The 7,477-nt window shown below is 44.4% G+C and overlaps 1 pseudogene; it reads right to left on the bottom strand.

Annotated features, from left to right (window-relative positions):
• Positions 1-394: 394 nt before the first annotated feature.
• LOC147964219 (uncharacterized) lies at positions 395-6,815 on the bottom strand (annotated as a pseudogene).
• Positions 6,816-7,477: the final 662 nt, after the last annotated feature.

The following is a 7,477-nucleotide window of genomic DNA, read 5'->3' as shown; positions in this document are numbered from 1 at the left end:
TCTGTTTAAAGAGATTTAATTTGAACGTGAACACTAATTTTGAAAAGAGAAAGAGAGAGATATGATATAATAAGATTTATCTTACACTCTTCCTCGTGGTCGAAGGCGGCGGGTTCGCACATGTACCAGTCAAAGCCTCGGCAGCAGTCGTAAGCAAGGATCTGGCCGGCGGCGCTGCCATGGTCGTGCGGGGGGAGTGGTGGAAGGCGCAACCGAGTCGCCCCTCCATGAAAATGGATTAGATGGTTTTTGATGGTTTTGTATTATTTTTTTCTTCGTGGAACTTCAACCGGTAAAAAACAACTTTGTTTTATTCGAATTAATGATTTATCACAATTACAAAAACTATACTACTCCCTCCAATTCATATTATCTGTCACTCAAACAGATGTATCTAGCGCAACAAAATGCCTGACCAAGACACGGTAACTTGTAAATGATAACAACCTAGTTTTATATCGAATGATCGATCAGAATGTTCAACTGTAAGGACAGTGGTCTTGGGCTTAGCTCTTCTATGGCGACGGCCAAAAACACAAACTTTTAGGAATAAATCCTCATCTACGCGCAGAATTACTAGACAACGAGGTAGATTCACCGACCCATCCTCAGCAACCTTGGTATTGGCACCCCAGCGCTCACTGTCATATAGCACCATCTCACTAGGCTCTTCGGAGGTGAAGCTATCAGGCCGCCATGCAAGAATCGTGGCCCTCTCAAAATTTTGATCCTAACGGTGGCTTCCACCGCATAGTGCACAGATCTGTATGAAAACTCTAATGTACTTAGCCAACTTGAAACTTGTTGTTTCTTAGTCCATGCATCAAGAGGATAATCTTGGTACACCAACGTCCTGCTGAAAATCATATCCATAGTAGGTTCTTCGCCCCTGATCTTTAGGTTGATCTCAAAATAGAAAACATCAGCTTCTGCGGGTCCTCGATTGGGCCCTATCAAATTTAGCATTTCATCCTGCAACACACGGCCGGGATTAAAAGGGGATAATTTCAGAAGAGTCTGTTTGTGGTTATATAATCATCTAGTTAATGAAGAAATTATTGGTATTTTTCCGCAATTTATGTATGTATAGCTTGATGTATGTAGGCAATGTATGTATGTATGTATGTATGTATGTATGTATGTATGTATGTATACATCAATGGATACCATATGATAGGCATGCAATGTACATATATATGTGTAGCTTGACATCGTTAATACTGGTACTGACCGGTAACACTACAAGAAAATCCCGGTTTCCCGTGTGTTGGCATATAAGCCGTGTGCTTTTTTTCGGGCACCCGGCTTATGCTTCTTTAAGCCGAGTCTGGAGAAAAAAACACCCGGTAAATAAGAGGAACTCGGCTTATGGTCATCTATAAGACGAGTACCGCAGAAAAGCTCACGGCTTATATGAAACACACGGTATCTACGTGAAAAGGCACCCGGCTTACAACACACACTCGGCAAAGACATCTGACACGTGTCTGCAACGGCAGTGGTTGACGGCGCCGTCACGGAGCAACCTATAAGCCGTGTGTCTGGAGCAAGCACTCGGCTTATATGACATATAAGCTGTGTGCCCGAAGAAGGCACTCGGCTTCTAGGACATATAAGCCGTGTGCCCGATGAAAGCACTAGGTTTACATATTTGTGGATCTTTTGCACCACGTAACATTTGTGCGAAATTAGTTTAATATGGTTTTCATTGCATTTATATTTACTACTTAATTAGTATTATTATTCTAACCTATTTTATGTCGACTAGTTTTCATGGGTCTTATTTGTAAAATTCTTAATTTAACGCCACTTTAATATTTTCATGACTCTTTCGACACCCTAGCATACCCGCCAGCACACTACTGGACGTCTAAGAGGCCCCAACGCAAGATTTGGCGGATTTGGCGGCATGGCTAGCCCCCGGAAGCCGCAGGTCACAATCGTAGACACGCGAAGATCAATCCGCATAGAGGGAATTGTTCATATACTTTTGCATCACCAAAAGTTATGAAAAAATACCATACGTCCTATATCACATGTGCCCACGCCGTGTAAGAAAAACATGATTTTATCGTGCTCTGAGTGTTCAATAATATTCACGCCGCACCGTTACCGCAGAACGATTATTATACCATGTCATCGCTGTCTGTGAGGGGGGCTACACCCAGAGTGGTGTGCTGCCTCCTCAAACATGCCACCACAACAACTTATGGCATGTATGAGGGCCCCGCACGATGCTCCGGTGGCATTGCTACCCCCCAAGGCACCCGTCCCGCCAAACCCTGGAGCAGTTGACCAGGAGAACTAACCCTTTGACTTTCGCCGGACTGGCTTTCACTAATGGACCTCTCCACCCGGTTGTGGTAGGTCAGCTCATAGGAACACCTGAAACTTATCTTAATTAAAATAGATCAACCACGTGTGTAACCGTGATGGTCTCTTCTCGGCGGACTCCGGGAAGTGAACACGGTGTTGGAGTAATGCTTGACGTAGGTTGTTCTATGATCACTTCTTGATCATAGTTTCTCGACCATTCTTTTGCCTTCTCTTCTCGCTCTTATTTGCGTATGTTAGCCACCATATATGCTAGTCGCTTGCTGCAGCTCCACCTCATACCATTACCCTTCCTATAAGCTTAAATAGTCTTGATCGCGAGCGTGTGAGATTGCTGAGTCCCCGTGACTCACAGATACTTCCAAACCAGTTTCAGGTGCCGATGATGATACCGTGTAGGTGACGAAAACGAGCTCAGGGAGGAGCTTGATGAAGATCGTGTTCGTAGTCTTGTTTCGTTTCCAGTTTATCAATAGTGGAGCCCAGTTGGGGTCGATCAGGGATCTGTGTAGCATTTGGGGTAGTCTTCTTTCATTTTGGTTCCGTAGTTGGACCTTGATTGTATTTGGATGTTGTAATGCTTTATTCTTGTATTGTGTGACGTGGCGATTGTAAGCCAACTATGTATCTCTTTTCCTTATGTATTACATGGGTTGTGTGAAGATTACCTCACTTGCGACATTGCTTTCAATGTGGTTATGCCTCTAAGTCGTGCTTCGACACATGGGAGATATAGCCGCATCGATGGTGTTACAAGTTGGTAATTAGAGCCTTGCCCGACCTTAGGAGCCCCCTGCTTGATCGAATCGCTGGCATTGTTGAGTCTAGAAAAATGTTTTGAGTCTTTAGGATTATATATATCGGAGAGTTAGGAATTCTTTTTACTCATCAGTCCCTTCGTTGCTCTGGTGAGGCATCCTGGCGTAGAGTTTTCACTCTTCTCTTCTCAAATTTCACTAAAAAAATTTTACGATCACGCGAATTTTTTCCGGCTTATTCTGCGAGCCAATCCTTTGTTTTTTTTTCAGTTGTGGTATTCGAGTTGCTTCAAAGTCAAATGTTGATCCCATACCCTTTCTAAGTGGTGTTCTCATATTTCTTTGAGAATACTAATCTTTCATGATCATCGAGATTGTCATGTCAATTCTTTTTCATCCGGCGTGTTTCTCTTCAAGTGGATCCGATCTTTTCAACATCCGCAAGATCAACTCAAGTCTTCTCAACGTTGTTTTTTTCATCTGTCCCTAATCGCTTTTGTTTTCCCGCCCTCCCGCCCTTTTCCTTCAAGGATTCAGATTTCTGAATCAATTATCATGTTATTGATGGGAAGTCTCCCCATTCTTTTCCGTCATTGTTTTACCCAGTGGTTCTCTTGAAGTTGCTTTCCTAGTTCATCATTCTTCGTTCTTTCCTCTTCGCTGGATTTAATTCAAGCTTTGTTGATCACATCCTTTTCCTCGTTTCAAATGTTTTCTCATGCCAGTGCACCTCATAATCATTCCACTTCTCGCTATTCAATTATTCCGGAGTGCTCAAGATATCTCGAGGATTCGTGTCTCCACACTGCATTCGTTCAAGATCTTTCGAGGACGTTCTCTCTTTCAAGCCATTTAATTCAACCGGCACTATCTATCTCTTAAATCGTACAACGGTGTTTTCTTTTGAGTGGGCCCTAACCCACAGGTCTTTTCCCAGGATCTTACCTGACTCTTCTATTTTTTCTGGAGCTTCTCAAATTCGTTTCTTAAAAATTTGACGTAAGAATGTTTTATCATCAGTCAAATGCTTTCTCCAAGATCTTTCAAATTCTTTTCATCGTTGGCTCTACCTCTTCACTTTTGTTTCTTCCGGAGTGTCTAAACGATTCATGGTGGTGTTTCTCATCGTCTTTCTAGGACTTTGATGACCGAATAAGTGTTTTTCCTCCATATCTTATCCGCTCTCTCGGAGATTCATGGTTCTAGCTTGATATCATCCTCTCATAATTGTTTTGATTGTGAGAATACTTTTCACCCATCCGAATCATTTCAGGAACCTTTGCCAGTTTGATTCTCTGAAGGCCATCATTTCAGGATTATTCATTCTCAGCCTTCAGCTCTCTTTATCTAAATCTTACCGGTGCATCGCTCATATATTCTTTATTCAGTTCATGATCTCTTCGTTCTCTTGTATCTAAACTCTCTCACGTATCTTCGTTCTTTTGCTAATTCTTACCGGTGATTCACCCCTTTTCTTCGTTCATTTCCAATTCCTACGGTGGTTCGTTCAAGATTTCTCTTCTTTCGTTATCATATCAGATTCATTCATTGTTTCAATCCTTCCGGTGGTTCATCGAAGACCTTTCTCAAGTTTATGTTATATCTATCTTAATCCTTTCTACGGGAATAAGTAGTGTGCCAAATCCATTTTGTCATGAATTTAATTGATGAAGGATAAGCATAATGTAATTCTTATTCTTGTTTCATCCAAGCGATTAATTCCTTATTCCGGAGGTTCATCAGAATTCTTGATTTCATTTGCTCATCTTTCTTACCCGGAGTTCCAAGCTCTTTCAATTATATCATTTCGAAGCTCCAACTAATCATTCCAAGGCTTTACCTTATTTTCTCAACTTCTCTTTTCGTTTGATCATCCTTTTGCTACCGAAGTTTTTCATGGAGGCTCTACATGATGGTTCATCAAGGATTTAATTATTTCTCGAAGTGTTCATTGAGATTCTTTTCAAAGGAGCTCAAGTTTCTTCATCTTGCAATCCGGAGTGCAATTCTTTCACGCATATCTTTTGAGGTGGTCTTATATCATTCTTGATAATTTCCCTTCTTGCTCCGTGATTCACAAGTTATCAAGGATGAGGTATTTTAAATCCATCAATCTCGTCATTGGAGTTATCTTGGGTTATATTTCACCTAAAGCCTTTCCTAAGGACTATTGCTATTTATGATGCTCATAAATGACACAAGTTCTTCATTTATCCTTCCGGTGAATAAGTTTCTCGTCTCCTCGTTCATATCAATCCAATTCTTTTTCCCGTAAGTGGCTGGTTCTCACCTCATAATTTGAGATGTATTCCATAAGACCATATCAAGGTTATTCTTTTCATTGCTGGTGTTCCAACAACTCCGTTCAACCCGTCTCCTAAGGATGCCTTCTCAAGCTCTTTTGTGGCATAAGTTGGCATTTTCTTCTCAATTCTCCTATTTCAATTATCTATCTTCTATTTTTTTCGTTCCGGAGGCATTGCGATGTTGTTCTTTTCACCCGTCATCTCGTTTTATCTAAGACCTTGTTCTTTTCATGCTTATCCTTTTAACCGGAGTGTTGTGTCCCTTTGCTCAAGCTCTTTCATTTTATCAGGTCTTTCATATCTTTTCAACCAAAGTGCTACCCGAATCGGTTCTTTCTTTTCCCCTTTCTTAACGGAGTGCTTTCAACCTTGTTCTTCTTCGTTGCCTTCTTTTTTGCAATTTGTTCAACCTCTCAAGGCTCGTGGTTTCACTCGTTTGTCAAAGAAGCAACTTAGCTTTACCTCTCCTCTTTCTCTTCCGTTGTCCCTCCGGTGCCATTCTAGATCTCGGGACGAGATCCTCTCGTAGTGGTGGAGTATTGTAACGCCCCGTGACCGATGTGCCAGGTGTCCTCCAGTCATTCTCTGTTGTTGCTTTGTCATTGCTTGAGTGTCATGCATTGCATATCATGTCCTCATGTGCATCGCTTTTGCATACATGTTTGTCTCATGCATCCGAACATTTTCCCCGTTGTCCGTTTTGCAATCCGGCGCTCCTATGTCACCCGGTGTCCCTTTCTACCTCTTTTCATGTGCGGGTGTTAAACGTTTTCGGATTGGACCGAGACTTGTCATGCAGCCTTGGTTTACTACCGGTAGACCTCCTGTCAAGTTTCGTATCATTTGGACTTCGTTTGATACTCCAACGGTTAACCGAGGGACCGAAAAGGCCTCGTGTGTGTTGCAGCCCAACACCCCTCCAAAGTGGCCCAAAACCCAGCTAAACCTCCTCCATCATCTCGGTCGTTCAATCACGATCGCGTGGCCGCAAACCGCACCTCATTTGGACTCTCCTAGATCCCTCTACCTATAAATATGTGATCCCCTCCGAAATATTTGCGGTACAAACCCTAGCCTTCCTCTACCTCGCGCCACCGGACAAAAATCCCCGTCGCCGGACATGTCTGCCCTCCACCTCGCTCCGGCCAATGACGTCGCGCCACATCGCCCCACCGCCGCCGCCAGCCTATCGTGCGCCGCCACCTCACCGTCCTCTCTCTCCCCGCGGCCCTGCGGGCACGAGGCCGGCCCGCCCGGCCCGAGCTGCCCGCGCCCCGCGCCCCGCTACCGCCAGTAGCGCGCGCCGCCGCCACTGCGAGCTCCGGCCGCCGCCTCCGCCCTGCTCCGCCACCGCGCCGCCTTCTCCACCCTCGCCGTCCGCCGCTCCGCCGCGCGGGCTCCTCGCCGGCGCCGCCATCCGCGCCCAGGCGCCCCTCCGCCTCCTCGCCCTTAGCCGGCGCCGTCCTCGGCCCTCCTCCGGCGAGCTTGACCTCCCCCGGCGAGCTTGACCTCCCTCGGCGACCCCGTCCTCCTCACCGGCGAGTTCTCCGACGAGCAGCCCCGGCTGTCCTTGGTTTCCGCGCCCCAGATTCAGATCCGTTTTTGAGGTTGACCCCGAGATATTTCTAAGTCCCAGTTATTTTATGCATTTTTCATGTCATCATATCTCTGCACCCGTGGCCCCGATTTGTGTGTGTAGCATATCGATATGTTGGTCTCGACGAGTACATCGTTTCATCTCATTGCATCATTTTCATTTTAGCTCATCTTGATGCCGAAATGCTGTTGGAAAATGGCTATGTGATGATAGTTTCAGATCTGTTTCAGCAAATGCACTTTTCTCATTTTTGCCATGATTAATGTGTGCATGCTATGATCCTAAGCTCTACATGTGTTTTGAAATATGCCATGTCATCTTTACAGGGGTGTATGCCATGTATTTTTTTGATCTTCGTGGTGTCTATCACAAGTATGCAAAGTAGCTTACTCAATGTTGCTGGTTTCATGGACTTAGAATTTTACTAAGTCGTTGTCCTGCTGTAATTTTTATGCCATATGTTCATGTTGATTCCTAGTAAT

Source organism: Triticum urartu, chromosome 6A, assembly GCF_056163025.1.
Source record: "Triticum urartu cultivar PI428250 chromosome 6A, HENAU_Tu73, whole genome shotgun sequence".
Taxonomy (NCBI): domain Eukaryota; kingdom Viridiplantae; phylum Streptophyta; class Magnoliopsida; order Poales; family Poaceae; genus Triticum; species Triticum urartu.
The sequence above is the reverse complement of the archived record's forward strand: the minus strand, read 5'-3'. Positions and strand labels throughout refer to the sequence as shown.